The sequence below is a fragment of the Patagioenas fasciata genome, chromosome 1 (assembly GCF_037038585.1).
Source record: "Patagioenas fasciata isolate bPatFas1 chromosome 1, bPatFas1.hap1, whole genome shotgun sequence".
Lineage (NCBI taxonomy): Eukaryota > Metazoa > Chordata > Aves > Columbiformes > Columbidae > Patagioenas > Patagioenas fasciata.
Window position 1 is genome coordinate 145,843,690 of NC_092520.1, and position 15,869 is coordinate 145,859,558.

Consider the following 15,869-nt stretch of genomic DNA (forward strand, 5'->3'; position numbering starts at 1 on the left):
TCTCTTTTTTTTTTTTTTTCTAATGTTCCTAAGACAATTTATGTAATTAATTTAATATGCCGATTTTATAACTGTTTCTGTGCACAACATTCTTCCTGATCATTTTCAACACACATATAATTTCTGCTTTAAGCTGAAGAGAGAAGGAGGTGTAGTAACCTTGGAGGACACCCGAGGGACCACTTGCCCTGCCCCTTCGTCACGGATTTAGAAAGCTTTCGATTCCCCCGTTCCCCGGCCGCCCCCTTTCACCTCCAGGACGCCTGCAGGGGCTGCAGCCCAGCTCTGTTTTCCGCAGCCCCCGGCTGCCCGCTCACGCCCAGCGCTGCCGCTCTCCCTGGCAGGCGAAGGCGGGGTGGGGGACGAAGGCAGGGAAGGGACTCGGGGAGGTGCTGAGGAGCCGCCGCCGCTCGTCCCCGGCGCCCCGGGAGCCTGGAGGCGGCCGTGCCGGGAGAGGAGCCCCGCCACCCCGGTAAGGAGAGGACAACTCCGGGAAAGAGCCTTTTCTCCCCTCCTCTTCTGACTTCCTCCGAGGGCTGCTGCGGCGTGCCTGGGCAGCCTGCGGCACAGCTAACGGGGGGAGCAGGGGAGGCAGGCTGCGCAAGGAGGGGACAGCGAAAAGTGGCTTTGCCTCACTGCTGCCTGGGCGATGCCGGCAGCGGTGGGGACCGGCGAAGAAGGGCCGGTTTGAGGCGGGGCAAGAGACGGGGCCCAGTTCTGCCGGGGATGGTCACTCTCCCCCACCCCCGGTGTGCTTGGCGTGCCTAGCGGCTTCTGCTGCAGAGCTACGCCGCTTGCTATTTAGCCTGAGCTCGGCCCAACGGAAGCAGGGCCGGGCAAGGTGGAGGAGCCGAGCCTGGGAAGCCTGAGCTGCTCTGCATCTCCAGCCAGGCAGCCTCCTCTCCGAGTAGGCGCGGCCGCAGCCGCTCGGTGAGAGAGGCGGCAGAGGGGGAGGCAGAGTCGCTGCTTCTCCTTCCCCCAGCCGGATATATAGTATCAGATCCACAGAGGGAAGAGAGGTTTGTAATTTTTTTGTTTGTTTCTTTTTTTTTTTTCTTTTCTTTTCCTTCCCCCTCCACCTTTTCTTTGCCGGGAGTTGCTTATCTGCTAGGGAAGGTGGGGGCAGCGTTTTGAAACAAGAATTGGTCGGAAAAGCGGTAACTGAAGGTAACAACTCTCTGGGAGACACCGAGGGGAAGCGAAAAAAAAAAAAACAAAACCCATAAATGTGGATGAGGAGGAGGAAGCGATGCTGTGGGATGATGCTGCCCTGGAAGGGAGGAAGGCGGCATGGGGAGCGGGCCGAGGGCGGTGGGGCCGGGCCAGCTGCAACGCCCGCGGCTGCCGCGGTGGCGGGAGGCTCCGCCGGGGCCGGGCCGGGTCGTGCAGGGCAGGCACCGCGGCCCGGAGACAAGCCCCGACCCAGCGCGGCGAGGCAACGGGGAGCCGTGCGGAGCCGGCCCGGAGCGGACGAACAGGGCTGGGCCAGACCCCCGGCGCTGGGCGGTGCCCCGGGGGAGCGCAGCCGGTGATTCGGCTTCTCCTTGGGAAAGTTCAAGCCGGAGTGCAACCCTGGAAGTGAGAAGGGAAGTGTGGTGACCGGCTCCTGCTGTGTTTGACAGCAGGGTTTGCTGCGGGTACTCCGGGTAGGGGTAATCTTCAGTTCGATGCTATAAAGAAAAGAAAAAAGAAAAAAAAAAAAAAAAAAAGAAGATCCGATATAATTATATAGTTTTAGGGAAGGCTTTCCTTTTTGTTTCTCTGCTACTAGGCCTATACCTTTTTTTTTTTTTCTTAGAGTGTAGTATTAGACAGCAATAGAGTTTTAGTCATATGAGAAGGGCTCCTTGTTCTGTTTCCTGACTGGGAAATTACCAGATACCCCTGCTGCCCACTCACCCACATGGCGCTACAAAGATTTAACCCAAATTTTGTTACATGAACCTGTAAGGTTATCCTCGATTTTCTAGAAATTAAAGACACGTGACCTTGTCTTGTCTTATACAGTCTTCTACAGTAATATTGGTACTCAGAACATTTTGCTTTTATATGTTTGCTTTGGAGCCTTTTAAGAGCATAACTAGAGAGGAATAGCTAACGGCAGACCATTATCTTCCAGTGGGAAGCAGTGTAACTAAATGGAAGTTGCTTTATCCAGATGTATTTCACTATAAATTCAGTCAAAAGACTAGTTTTGCATCTTTTTTTTTTTTTTTAATTTTTTTTTAGACTGAAATTTTGCTTTGTGTGAAGGTCATTGTTAGGTTAGAAAAATGTACTCAGAAATCCTCGTCTGCTCTAATTCTATTTTGTTTGAATTTGTATTAAAATAATTGTAAAATTGAAATATTAGGTGATCCCAAAGATGTAATAAAATGTGTGGTCTTTCGATAGCTTTTAATAATGTAGCTCACATTGCTTTGGCATGTTACTTCAGAGTGTAACTTTTTGTGTGTGCTGGCGTTGTGGGAACCTTCATCTCCACTTGATGAGAAGCTGATGGCAGTTCAAAGATCTGCTCCTGTAGTTTGTTTTCATTTACATCTACTGTATAAAAACATTATGATTTCCTGCTTACCTACAATGTTCTTGAATAGGAAAATGCAAGTCTGCTCATTACTGTATACCATACTCATCTTATCTTTAAAGTAACCACATAGTTTAAAAATGGCACTGGTAGTTGCTATAGAGAAGTTGTAAAATCACTGTTATAATGTACTGCTTCAATCTCCAGTCCTATTGTGGTCTCTCCCTCTGATAAACTACCATTTTGTAGAAGCAATATTTTAAACCATTTCCTCTGTGTTTCGGGGTGTTTGTCTAAGTGAAAGTCACTGTGAACTTCAATACATAGGTGATGAGAATAGAAAATTTTGGGGAGGAGAGATGCATTCACTCAAAGGTATCTGCATTAAATGTGAAGCGATAGCAGATTTAGGCCAGCCTTTGCTATATTTAGAGGATGTTCGAGGCTGCATCTGATACTGTAACAAAGCTGCAAATTCCTCAGTTCTGCCAATTTGGGTTTCAATTCCAGTCCCTATTAAGGCTTGTTTAGATTAGTGGTGGGTAAGTGTAGTTATAAAACATCTTGAATACTATGTAAGAAAAGCGTGAGTAAACAAAACCCATAGCATGTCAGCTGGCAAAACAAACAGAAGTATCTAGAGAGAGACTGCCAGAAAAGTAGTAGACAATGGGCTGTTAACAGAGGCACAGTTTGCAGCTCTGTTACAAAGGCTGCTTTCACTGATAAACTTCCCACACTTTCCTCAAAGTCAGTTCAGATCTGAAAGACCTGGATCCCAGGTGGGTGGGAGGTGGGGTGGAGGAGTTTGGGGAGTTGAGTAGGGGTGTTGGCATGGAGAACGTAGGTAATGATGGGGCAGTAGGATTGTGGCAGGGAATAAAGGTAATATGACCGAAGGCACAGAGATTGCCATTTGGTCTGCATGGTACAGCAGAGGAACACGAATGAGCAGCCTATGTCTTCATAAAGACATCCACTCCTGATTTCAAGTCCTGTGGCAAAGTGTAGATCCTTGCTACATGGGCACAGTCTGCAGCATTAGACTGTCACTGTAATAAACTTTCTCTTTTTTTTTTTTCCCCCCTTACATTCTATGTAGGAAACTCCTGATCAATATGCCAGTTTTAGTTTTCCCCAATAACAGGTAATTTGGGTCTATACAAGGGACAGATCATGTGAATGAGGATGTGGGGAAGAAGAAAAAAAAATACATGTTTTGAAATGGGAAAGGGAAGAGAGACACATTTTAATGTGGTGATACCACAGATCTGAGTAGTTCATGGAAGCTGAAGGGCCATGGGAAGTAACACAGTGAGGTTAGGGAAACTGTACTGATAAGTGCTCAACTCATCTGGGGAATATTGCTTATTATATCATTTGGTTTTGTTGTGTTTGTAATAAAATGTTTGGGATAATTGCTGCAGGGAATAATGTTAGCATTGCTTTGTAGATGCATTATTATCCCATTATTACTACTAACAAGTATAGCATTCTTATTCCCTAAGGGTCCTGGGTCCACAAAGGAGGCTTAAGGAATGAAAGTTTGAATGTTGCAATGCCCTCCAATTAAATTAGCACTAAGTTGTTAGTGGTAGGTCATGGAAAGAGTTAGGCATCTCCAGACATAACTAGAAATAAGTAAAATGTGAAGCACGTTTCCTTCCCTGGCACCACAAGCTCTTACGCAATACCAGTCCGGGAGCTGTTTATCTGTATTAACGTGAATCTGTGCTGGGTATAACCAAAACTTGCATCTCTGCGTGGAGCTGTTCAGCAGTCATTTTAATTTGCCACAAATGTGGGCCCTTACCAAAGATCAGCCTGTCTGCCTCACCTCTGGCTACATATTCCTGACGTCTTGCTTGTGCTGGTACTACAACTTGTGGCCAAATGCAAATCCAGTCTTGTTGTTGCTGTTGGCCTGGTTTTCAGTTGGATGAGTTCCTGGGTCTGACTCAATGCATGACTAAAATGCACTGAGGAGTCGGCAGTTCGGGGAAGAGCAAGCTGGTCCTCATCACACTCGGTTGGAGTCCCATTTGGACCAGATTAAAATGATGATGAACCTGCAGCCTAATGAGCTTGCTTAGTGCTGTGTTAACACTTCTGCATGGCTTCCAGATTGGCTTTGGCTTGTATCCAGTTGATTTGGAGAGTGAGGAGGGGTACCTGTCTTTCCCCAGTCACATGTGTAGACATATTCTTCAAGGGTCCGACGAACTGAGTGAAAGAAGAAATTTGGAGGTCAAAAGGTATTTTAAATTCCTGCATTCTTGAAAGAGATGATACTCTACTCTGGCATGCTATAAAATTACCTCCCTCTGCTCAGGATGTAGAGCTCTTAATTTAGGTTTGGGATCAACTCTGCCACTGACCTCATAACCTCACCACCACTGCTTCTAAGTCTCCCTATCCTGTATTTAAGTTGTAGACAGCTTCACCTGCAGTCTCTGTTTTTTTGCTCTGTCTTTGCCCGTGGCCTGTGCTGACAAAGTTCAGGTTTGTGCTGCAAGCTCTTTATTGCAATGATGATACTGACAACAGCAATTTCTCAGCACAGGATGTTCATAGCTATAGGGAGCACTCATGGGGGAGCATTTCTCTAGTTTGCCCTCTCTTGTGAGGTCTCCTGGACTTCTGTGAATTAGTCCTTGTGGACTGCTGTGTAGTGCCACCATGGGTCACCATGCACTAGTAGCATATCATCCCTCTTTATATACAGCCACGTCTGGCAAAAGTTTGGTTTCATTAGTTTTAAGAGCAAAGAGTATACTACAGTGGATGCTATGTCTTTTATTATATTTTTCCATGCAATTTTTGAATGGTAAGCCTATAAGTCATGAGTTTTTTAGTACCATCTGAGGAAGACATTTTATCTTTTATTTGTTTGTTTGCTTGCTTGTGGTGTTGGTTTGTTTGTTTGTTTGTTTGGGGTTTTTGTTGTTGTTGTTTTCATTGTCATCTAAATAGTACTTTGAGGCTTCCTTTGGAATATGTAGTTGTCTTTGAGTAATACACAGTGTTAAAATATTAGCAGATTAGGTCTTTACACAGTGAAATAGTCAATAGTAGAATCTTGTGTGTAGGCAAATAAGTAATGTTCTATTGGTAATTATTAGAAACTGGAAATCCCCTCTTCCTCAAATCTGTCTGCATTTGTTTTTGTTAAAGCATGAGGCATACTGAAGGTTTAGCAAAATAGCTGTAATTTGACCGTAATTGTGTTCAGTTCTAAGCTTGTATTAGCTGTCTTTTACAAGGGTTGCTTGTATGTCTGTTTCTCTTTGTGTGTACCCATGCTGAGGCAGTTTCTAGAGACTGCAAATTACGTAGGACTCTGTTCTTCCGCCCATGCTTACAGAAAAATATACCTTAAGCCACAAAACCACCCAATTGTGTTTAACTCCAATGTTTTCTCCTTGCTTAAAGTAATTGTGGAACAGCTGTGCCCATAAGAGATGCATATTATAGTTTTTCCTCATATTTCATTTCATTTTTAACCCATTATGCCAGTATTCATTACCTGTACCTGCTTTAGGAAGCCATAAGTTGCCCTGTTGTGTTAATAGAACCAATACAAAATTTAATGGTTAGTACATGCATGTAAGAATTGTCACAAATCTGGATGCTTACAATTTAATTTCTAAGGATGTCTTTCACCCTTGCCTTTTCAGCAGTGTAATTCCTAAAATATACCTTAGTAAATCCTGAGTGAGGGATTCTTAATTTAGTCAAAAAATATCTAGATATTAACAGACCATAGCAATCTTCTAAAAGGCTCTTTTACATTGGGGTACCGTGGAGTTAACAATGGGCTATACGAATGGGTTTGATAGTAGCCAAAGGTGGTACCATTTAATGATTCATTGGTGGTATATGAAATTGCCTGAGTCATCTTTATAGGTGTACTGTGATATCTCAAAAGGCAGTTACAACTGACTTAACTAGTGATGTGCTGTTGCAGTGCACAGAAAGCAACAGCCTGAAGCTTGCACTGTTTTATTAGTAATGGATCTTTGCTTCCTAAATGCAAGTAACAGTAACATGGAGAAGGTTGTAGCTGCAGGAATCTGCACCATTTTGACCATGTTCTTTGGAAATACACTTTTCAGTTACTGTCTCATTTATATGAAATATGTTTTTGCCTGCTGTCTCTGTTTTGAGTAATTGTGCATGTCTGAGATTTTCTCTACATCGCAGTATCACTCTATGACTAAGGACACAATGTTATTCACCACTTGTGAAAGTTTCTTTGATTATGCAGGGTTGAAGCATCTGAGATGCCTCCTTCAGCACCAAGGCCTTCAGAAACAAGAGCTCTTGCTTTCAGCAGAGGTCTAAGGGAAGGCAGGTGTTTGTGTCTGGCTTTAGCACTGAGGCATTCGGTGATGCTCTCTGCTAGATATCCTTAGATATCCCTATTTATGTCAGGAGTAACATGTTCAGAAGCAACTCCTAGAAGCGAAGTGGTCATGATCTGTGGTGAACAACCACAGTGCTAGACTGCTGAAACCATGAGCTCTGCCAGTTCTGTTCCTGGTTGGGACCAGCTGAGACAAGTGTTTTTGTGGCTCCTGTTGGATGACCACCTAGCTTGTTAGTCAGTATCAATGGCTTGCCATGGGCTGGGCTTTTGCTGCGAGGCAGAAGCAGTTTAGAGCTGGGATGAAGAACATGAGCATGTGAGCTTTGTCAGTCCTATCCTGGCTTTGTGTCAGCTAGGGAGGTCAGCCACTGCTGGCTTTCTCAAGTGAGGCAAAGAAAGAAGAGGAGAACCACTTCCTCTGCCAGTATCCTGTGGAGCAGCTAGGATGGCAGAGCCAGGGACTGCTGCAAATCTTTTCAAAACCATCTGCTTTTACCAGCTGTCATTGCTTATTCACAAACACACAGTCTTATTAGGCATTAGTATTAAAAGTCTTTAAGCAGAAAAATAAATAAATTTTTTCTGCAATTCCTCCGTTATATGCCCACACCTCAAGTAGGGGACTATAAAAGCGCTCTGTCATGAGAGAAAGGAAAGGAGAGGAGAATAGAAAGAGAGAGGGAAAAGAGCTTGTCTGCCCAACATAAAACTTTTTGATGTTGTACACATTCACAGTGCTGTCAATGGGACTTATTTTTGTTATCAGTTGGTCTGAAATGGATGACATGATTCTGTTAAAACCTAATTCTAAGGACAGTCTTGAGGGTGAAATTTTGTCACAGAAGGAGCCCTTAGCAAAACTTCTATTGCATACACTGACATCAGCTTATTCATTGCTTCTAGCTTTAAGTCAAGAGGAACGTCACAGTCCAGGACTGCTTCTGGATTTCCTTTGGCTATTGAGCTGAATGTCACTACTGTGAAGCACCCAACTCCTTTGTTGGCCCAAAATTTTATGAAGAGACTGAGACTGTTGGTCCCCAGGCAATTAATAAGACACTCAAAGTCTCATGTATTCACATTTCTAAACTGAATGTGACAGACAGAATTACACCCTTAGTTAACCCTTGCTTCATCTAACTGCAGCCTCAATGCTTTACTTCTGATCCTGCAGAATGCAAAGAAACAATTTGCTTGCTTTTCTGATGAAAGATCTGTTTATGCAAACCTGTAGCTCTGATAGCCATGTAGTCTAATGTTGCATGCAGTAAATTCCACTTTATTCCTGTGACTGCAGCTGGAACATCTCAGCCTAGCTCTTTATGTGCCCTATGATCCTTTCTCTAGTAATGTACATTATTGTTTTGATGTGGTTCTGCTTGTACTTGCCTATGGAGTCCTTCAGTTTGCAATCTGCAGGAATAAATGAAATCCCAGATCAAGACGTTACAGACATTGAATGACACTGTCTTCTACCGGTGACCTCCTTCAAGCCCCATTGCTTCTGTCTTTATTAGATGCTCCAGAGCAAACTGACTAAGCTAGTATGCTCCTGGCATGGAACAAAATGTCTTCGATCCCTTTTGGACTTTTATTTGTGCTTTTATTTGTATCTGAAATAAACTTGGTGACACTGTTGCAGAGGAGAGGGCAAGGAGCCCAGAGGTACCAGGGTGTTTATGTCATGCTTTGTCATATGTGTCAAAAGAACCACCAAATTTTGCACCTAGATGCAGTAGTCAAACCTGTCAACCCTGGAAAACCTTCAGGGTTCTGCAGGTAACTTTTGCCATAACACTGTCTAGCATAACACTGTTTATGCTTAGTGACTGCTGCCTTGTTCCATGTAACCTGAAAGCAGCCTGTGGGTTTCTGCTACACTTGAATTCAAGGCTTCAGGGCACCCTAAATACTGTATTGATTTGGTGGGAAATGTTGGATCTTGATGTGTTTCTCAGCTAATATTTTTTTATCTCCCCTATTTACTAATCACTGTGTTTTCTCTCAGGCATTTTGTTTTGTTTCTTTGCCTAGTTCTGTTGCTACTAAACTGAGAGAGGCAATGAGGACACTGTGTCCATAAAGACTGATTTCATGTTCGAGATGTGTCACTTCACCTTCATTTTTGCCTTTCACTAACCCTTCATTGCTGCATAGCACCAGGCTAACTGCTAGCTGTGTGTTAATCCTTGTGGCTCAGAAAATAATTTAACCCATTTCCACCATGTTCTGAAGCTGTCTTGTATTTATGCTTAAGGAGCGCTTTACAGGCAGCTGGCTCAAATCCTACATGCTGCTGTTTGCCACAGGGTCCAAGGGAAGAGATGTTCAGTTGCTGATATTGGAGTGCTCCATACATGGAGCATCGAGTGTTTTGGTCCAGCATTTTTTTCTGCTGAATATTTGTATTGGACCATATACAACTGCAATAGAAGCACTTGTTCATACGCAGAGGGTAACACTGAATTCTACCAATTGAAAGCCTATTGCTTTGGCTAGCTCAAGGTTTTTCAAGAACTGATTAAGCATTGCTTACTGCTGACGAACTCACTCACAAAGGATTTCCAGCAAGCAGTTCAGGGGTCAGATGAAATTGTATGCTTCCATGATGATGTGATAACATCCCGTATTTAAAGATGCGGTCTCTGAAATCTACCAACAGAGCTATACTATTGAACCAACCGCATATGCGAAACTAAACTCTGATCTGACAGCAAGGCAATAACAGCATACAGATGCATTAGCTGCTTGTACTACACCGCTTGAAGGGAGGGCCTTAGTTCTCTGGTTCATCTCAGCAAACCTTTGCCTGTTAATGTTACATTTATCACAGCTTTGGTTTCCATGTAATAAATGGTTGTATGTCAATAGCCACCTTTCTGCTGGTGAATCATAAACAGGCTGAAGGTGTATTGTTACAGAACATTATTCAGAAAGGCTGGATTTCCCCCAGACCAGGATGGCGACATCTGTGGGAGGACAGGCGGTTTTGTAGTGCAAAGCCTGTGCTTTGCTCTTGAAGTTATATATGATTTTAAATGTTAAATTTTCAATTCTACAGGTTATAGACTGGCACATCTAACTATCAGTAGTTCACCTTAAAAATTGGGTAGTCATATTGAAAAATGAGAAAATAATATTTACTGCCAGAGTTTCCATCGCTGACCATAAATTGTATTCTTCAAGGTGGGGAAGTTCTTGCTTTCTGAAGCAACACGATCTGCATTTATCAAAAAACAAGTACTCCACTTGTCACTAACATTTAATTTCCATGGCAACCTATGTAACTCTTGTTCTGGGAGATGAAGTAAGGTGATCTGGAGCCCTTCATAGGAATTTGTCTTTGATCTAAGGTTCATGTGTTCAAAATGTTAAAACAGTCACCATACTGTAAAAGTAAAGCTATATTTCATTAAATGACAAGCTGCCTTCAAAGAGAGTAGTTCTGTTGTTTTCTACATATACCTACATCTAACGTGACTAATGCAATTGTGACTGTGAGCCCTTAAAGTGCTATACAAACAAAAAAGTAGAATTACAGAAGTAGGTCTCACAGCATTCCTAGATATATAGCAGGAAATTTGTCTTGTCTTGTGGGTAATAAGAGTAAGCAAAATTTATTATGCCTGAGAGTTGGAAGTAATAAAGATAATAGGATTCTTTTTCATGTGGTGTGTGCAAGTCCTTATAGGTATTTTTTCAGAGCTCAGATGTCACCCCATATTGCTGAGTCATTTCTAAACTAAAATGGGCACCTTTGTGCACTCTTTTTTCCTCTTATCTGTTTTTCTGTCTTTGAAATTCTTATCTGCTATGTGCAACCTTGTATCCTGTCCATTCAAAATACAGTGTCCAAAATAACCTGTCTGGGATACTTTTAATCTGAAGTGCTCATAATTGCCAGAAGCAGCTTCCTTTAAATTAATTACACAAAGGGCCTAAATTTTCACGTAGGTGTCCCATAGGTAGTTGTTTTTAATTCTGTATAGTTTTGTGCAAAAAATCCTGCCAAACCAGAACTTTCCACTTACACCAGTGGAAGTATTGCATGTATATGACACTTGTTTTGAAGGTTCAGGAAGATTAAGGCCAGGAAAGTACATTAAGGATAACTATAATTCTGTGACAAAAAGGTCATATTTCATTGCCTCATCTTTTTAAAATGCCATGTTTTCCTTCTGCCCTTTCACTAGGAGCATTAGCTCTCCAGTCAAGCTCATTACTTTGTCCAGTTCAAAAATTTACCTTATTTTTTTTAAAGGCAAATTCTGAAAGAATCTGACTGGAAAAAAAAAAAAAAGATAAGTCAGCTTTCTCTTTTCTTGATCCTCCTATCCATAAATTGTAAACCTATGACTGTAGAAGCCATTTCTTTGTGTTGAGCGTTTCTTGATTGTTCAAATCAGTCCTTTAAAATATTGCAAATATCTGGTGTAGTGTTAGCAAGGGAACTTATGTTTTGATGTCTTAGGGTAAACATAAAAATTATATTAATATATCTCCACCAGAACTGCAAGGTATGAGAACAAAATATGCTGGACCAGAAGGTGAAGTGGTCTCAATCATCTTGAGAATGTTTTCTGCCAGAACATGTTGATTTTATTGGTATAGTAAGTCACTTCCATTCGTACTTTGTGTTTACTCATATGCTTATTGGAGGTGTGCATTTTGCCTGTAATATTGTGGTATTAGTACTTGAAAACAAAAGGAGCATAGCAAAGGACACAAGCGATATGCTGTGGTGCAAGGACGTGGAAGTTAGGTAAATGTGTTGCATTTGAAGTTACAGATAAAGCATATGGCTGGTGTGCCACATGTTGAATGAAGAGGAGCAAGATAGTGCTTTGCATTTGTATTTCCCACTTCACTGTGAACAATGAATACGAGATTAACACAGTACAAATGCAATGTATTAACGCATAATGTAGTGAGTAGTGTTTAAAAGCTGCATATGGTGGAAATGACTTGCCTTCTCTTCTAACTTAGCACTGAAAGTTCACAACAGCACAGTGGGATTTGTCTGAAGACCCCTGGAAGGAATCCTCTACATAAACTTTGGGTCCTCTTGTTTTTTAACTCAGAAACAAGTTGCAACATGTCTGCAGCAGATTGTAGGTCCCTGATAAATTCAGAGGAAAGGGTGTGTAGCAGTATTGCACTGAGCATTCAGAAAGGTAACCTCACAGGTTTGTCAAGACAGCAGTGAGATCTCTTAATACCAGGGAAGGAAACTACTGGCCCTCCCTCTTTTCCCCCAGAGGAACCACAGCCTAGCAGAATCCAAACAAAATCTAGTAAATGTAGTCCTGTTCAGCAAGTATAAGATCATGTGTCAGAACAGTGATCTATTCTTTTTCTTCATTCCTCCCGTTATTTTGAAGATGCTCTTCAGGGTATGGCCAAAAGTTTCCTCTTTGTGCTATGGGCATTTCTCAGCTTTTTCCTCTTTCTTTATCAGTATTTAGAGGTCAAGTTTTCCAGAGATTTGGATTCTCTTCTTTCTAATGTTGCTGGCTATTTGTAAGAAGTACTATTTGCTGGATGGCTGGTCATTAAGATTAAGGGGTAGAGCACTTTCCTATTTTATAAGGGTGAGGTGAGGATAAATACTGTGTTCTCAGAGCTCAAGGAGTGTGGAATTGAGTGTGTGGGCAAGAGATGTTTTACACTGTTTTACAGTGTGGCGCACTGAGCAAGAGGCATGATAACTCTATTTCAAATATGATTTTGTAGAGAAACAAAGATTGCCTAGGAGAACATAATTAAGCACTGCTGCACAGGAAACAAATAATATTTTACTCTTCAGAACTACATAGATATTCAAATCCATCAGGCTGAATGAGATTTATGCTAGGATACTGAAGGACATAGGTGATGCAATTGCAGTACTGTTATCTATGAAAAAAGGTGACAGACAGGTCCCTGAAGGCTAGGAAAAGGCTATCATTACACTCATTTTTAAAAACAGTAAGAACGAGAGTTTAGGCAACTGTAGGTCAGTCAGGCATACCACAATCCCTGGAAATATTATTAATCATGTCCTTGGGTAATTTCTTTCCAAATGTGAAGTGGATGAGAAGGTAATGAAGAACAGTTGGCCCAGATGTACCACAGGCATGTTGTACTTGACCAACCTGAGTGCCTTTTGCAATTAAATGACTAATTATGTAGATGAGAGTGCATCAGTGGACATAGCATTTCCTAACTTTGACTTCAGTGAGGTTTTTGTTAACCCCTCTCACTGAGGAAGCTGTGGAAGTATGGGCTGGAGATATAGACTGTTACATTGATTAAAAATTGCCTGGATATCTGGGTTCAAAGGGTAGTTTCAATAGCTCAGTGTCTCATTAGAGTCAAATAAGAAGCAACCTGTAAGGCATTGGAGCAGTAGTATTACATTTCTCATAATTACCTAGATGGTGGAACAGAATATGCCCTGAGAAAGTTGTACAGGGTGTTTCAAGAAGATGGACTCAATTTGAAATCACTATATCTCTGCAACTACGAACCATCCATCAATGAAACTCCTATCACTTGAAAGCGTGGGGCCTAGAGTTTCAAATGATTACTGCTACATGCCTCATTAAACCATTTGTAAATTTTTGTGTAATTGTATTTGTGTTGCCATTGTGAAATATACTGGTTTGAAACTGGATCCATCTTTATGAAACACCTGTAGATAACTTTTATTTGACAGGAAAGAGAGTTTAATACGCTAAATGGTAGAAATTCAATCCAGCTGGACCTTGAGAAGCCTGAGCTTCGGGTGAACGGAAATCTCCTTAAGTTCCATAAGAACAATTGTGAAGTTCTGTGCCTGTGCAGATTAACTCTGTGCCACAATACAGGCTGGGAAACAACTAGCTGAACAGAACATCTGTGGGAAAGCAATGAAATATTATGGTGGTTGTCAAGCTGAAAATGAGCCAATGATTCGTTTTCATTGGAAATCAGGCAAATGGCATACGGGTCTACATTAAAAGCATGGCCAGCAGATCAGGAAGTTGTTATCCTCCTCAGCACTGCTGAGTACTGTGCTTCTCCAGTTGGTTTCTAGGTTCCTCAAATGAAAAGGAAGATGTTCAAAAAATGGAGAGAGGATTCAGCAGAAAACTACTGAGGTGACTGGAGCCATGGAATCCATAAGCCATGAGGAGAAGTTGAGGGAGTTGGGCTGATTTAGTCTGGAAAAAAAAAAAAAAAAGAGGGGTCAAGGGGCAATCTCACTGGGGCTTGTAACTGCTTGAAGAGGAGTTGTAATACAGTGATTATGGAGCTGAACTCCGCTCATTGGCAGCAGGTAGTATAAACAAGGGACAACTGTCACAAGTTGTAGCTTGAGAAGTTCAGACTGGCCATTAGGAAAAGGTTTTTCACCAGGGACAAGCCCATACTAACATGTCACCCAGAGAGTTGTTGGAATCTCTGCTTGGAGGTTTTCAAGATTCAGCTGGACCAAGCTGTGGATGACCTGATCTAGCATTGCTGTCAAGTGAGAGTTGAACTGCTGATTTGCAGCAGTCCCTTCCAACAAGCTTTTATGTGATTTAACTTCAAAGAAGTTAGATTCTACTCAGAACAGCAGGGCTGTGCAATGTGGACGAAGAATTTTGTAAGGTTGTGAAATTTGTGTGTCAACAATTATGGACAAGGAATGGTGGACAATGGTTTTTCTCCCTGTCCTCAGCTTGAATTGTATTCATGTACAATGCATCCTTACCTCTACATGATATTATGGGGTTTTATATTGCTTAGCCATTTTCAAATTTTCTTCACTTTCGACATAGCTCTGGGAAAACAAGTGTTCACATGACCATAGGAATCTGAGTAATTTTTATCTAAGTTGAATTAAGATTAATCATTAAGAATTACATCTATTTTTAGCCATTTATTCTCTCTTCATGGTGTGCCAGGAGCTGTAGAAATATACAGAAATATTTTGTTCAAACTAATTTGTCAAAAATAAACAATGACAAATATGTGAGGAAATCAGCTGTCAGGATCATACTATATTTGTTTTCACACTGTTTTCAATTGAGTTGATTCCTTATTTTAAACCTGACTGCTATAATGAGTGCTGCAAGATTTAATTGAAGGAGCAAACTCATGGAAAGGTGAAAAAATAATAAACTAAAACCCAGGACAATTGGGAGTATGATTTTATCAGTAATCCAAGGTAGGAGTAGAGACAGACAGAATTAGGTCAACCTTTGCAAGAGAAAGAAACACCTTAAGTCCCGTTGCCAGAAGCCTGTGGGTTGGAATGTCACAGTGCATCCTGGGCACCAGCCCTACCTTGGGGCTGGCCAGGAAAAGTTACTGCAGTCATATGTTGGTCATCCTTTGTCATTTGTCTGGGTTCTGGATTAACACCAGTGCCAGCTGCATCAGGGGTAGGGCCATACAAATTTGACTATACCATTTCAGGGCTAATTCCAGTGCCAAACCAGTTTTATTTCTTTCATTTAATGACTGAGCCAAGAAACCCTGCAGACCTGAGATTGCTGTGAGTCAAACCAGTTTAGGGGTATCAGATCTCATTTAGGTTGCTTGTGATTATGTAGAGAACTAGAGAAAAAATAAAAATAAAATAATAAAAAAAAAAAAAAAGGAAAACAAATCCAACTAACCAAAAAAAAACAACAAACAGAACCAAACACCATTTTATGTTCTGAATCTATGAGTCATTTTGGAGAAGCCTAGATTTAAGCTCTTGACTTTAGCTGATTCCGGGAACAACGCTCCAGTAACTAAAACAAACAAAACCTCACTTAACATGTGGTCATGTACCATAAAAAATAATGATATGTAGAAATAATGCTCTGAGTAGATGTGGATTTCCTTCCTATGGTTGGTATTGCTATAGCAACACTTCCCTCCAGATCATGACTGTCATTACAAAAGTTGCCATTGATCTTATATGTGGTAGATTATATCTGTATTCATCTAGAAACTGAACATGCTAATGTAAAA

General features: G+C 41.6%; 1 protein-coding gene across 3 annotated transcripts in view; it reads left to right on the plus strand.

The window, feature by feature from the left end:
• The first annotated feature begins 229 nt into the window (after positions 1-229).
• The window catches only part of FAR2 (fatty acyl-CoA reductase 2), a 150,297-nt gene continuing 134,657 nt past the window's right edge, over positions 230-15,869 (plus strand). The window contains exon 1 of one of the 3 annotated variants that reach the window (XM_065848321.2): positions 230-472. The gene's annotated coding sequence lies outside the window, so the exon portion shown is untranslated. Of the gene's footprint in view, positions 473-572; positions 1,020-1,147; positions 1,168-15,869 lie in introns of those variants that run through there. The other 2 variants (XM_065848328.2, XM_071816951.1) reach the window with 2 other exon arrangements.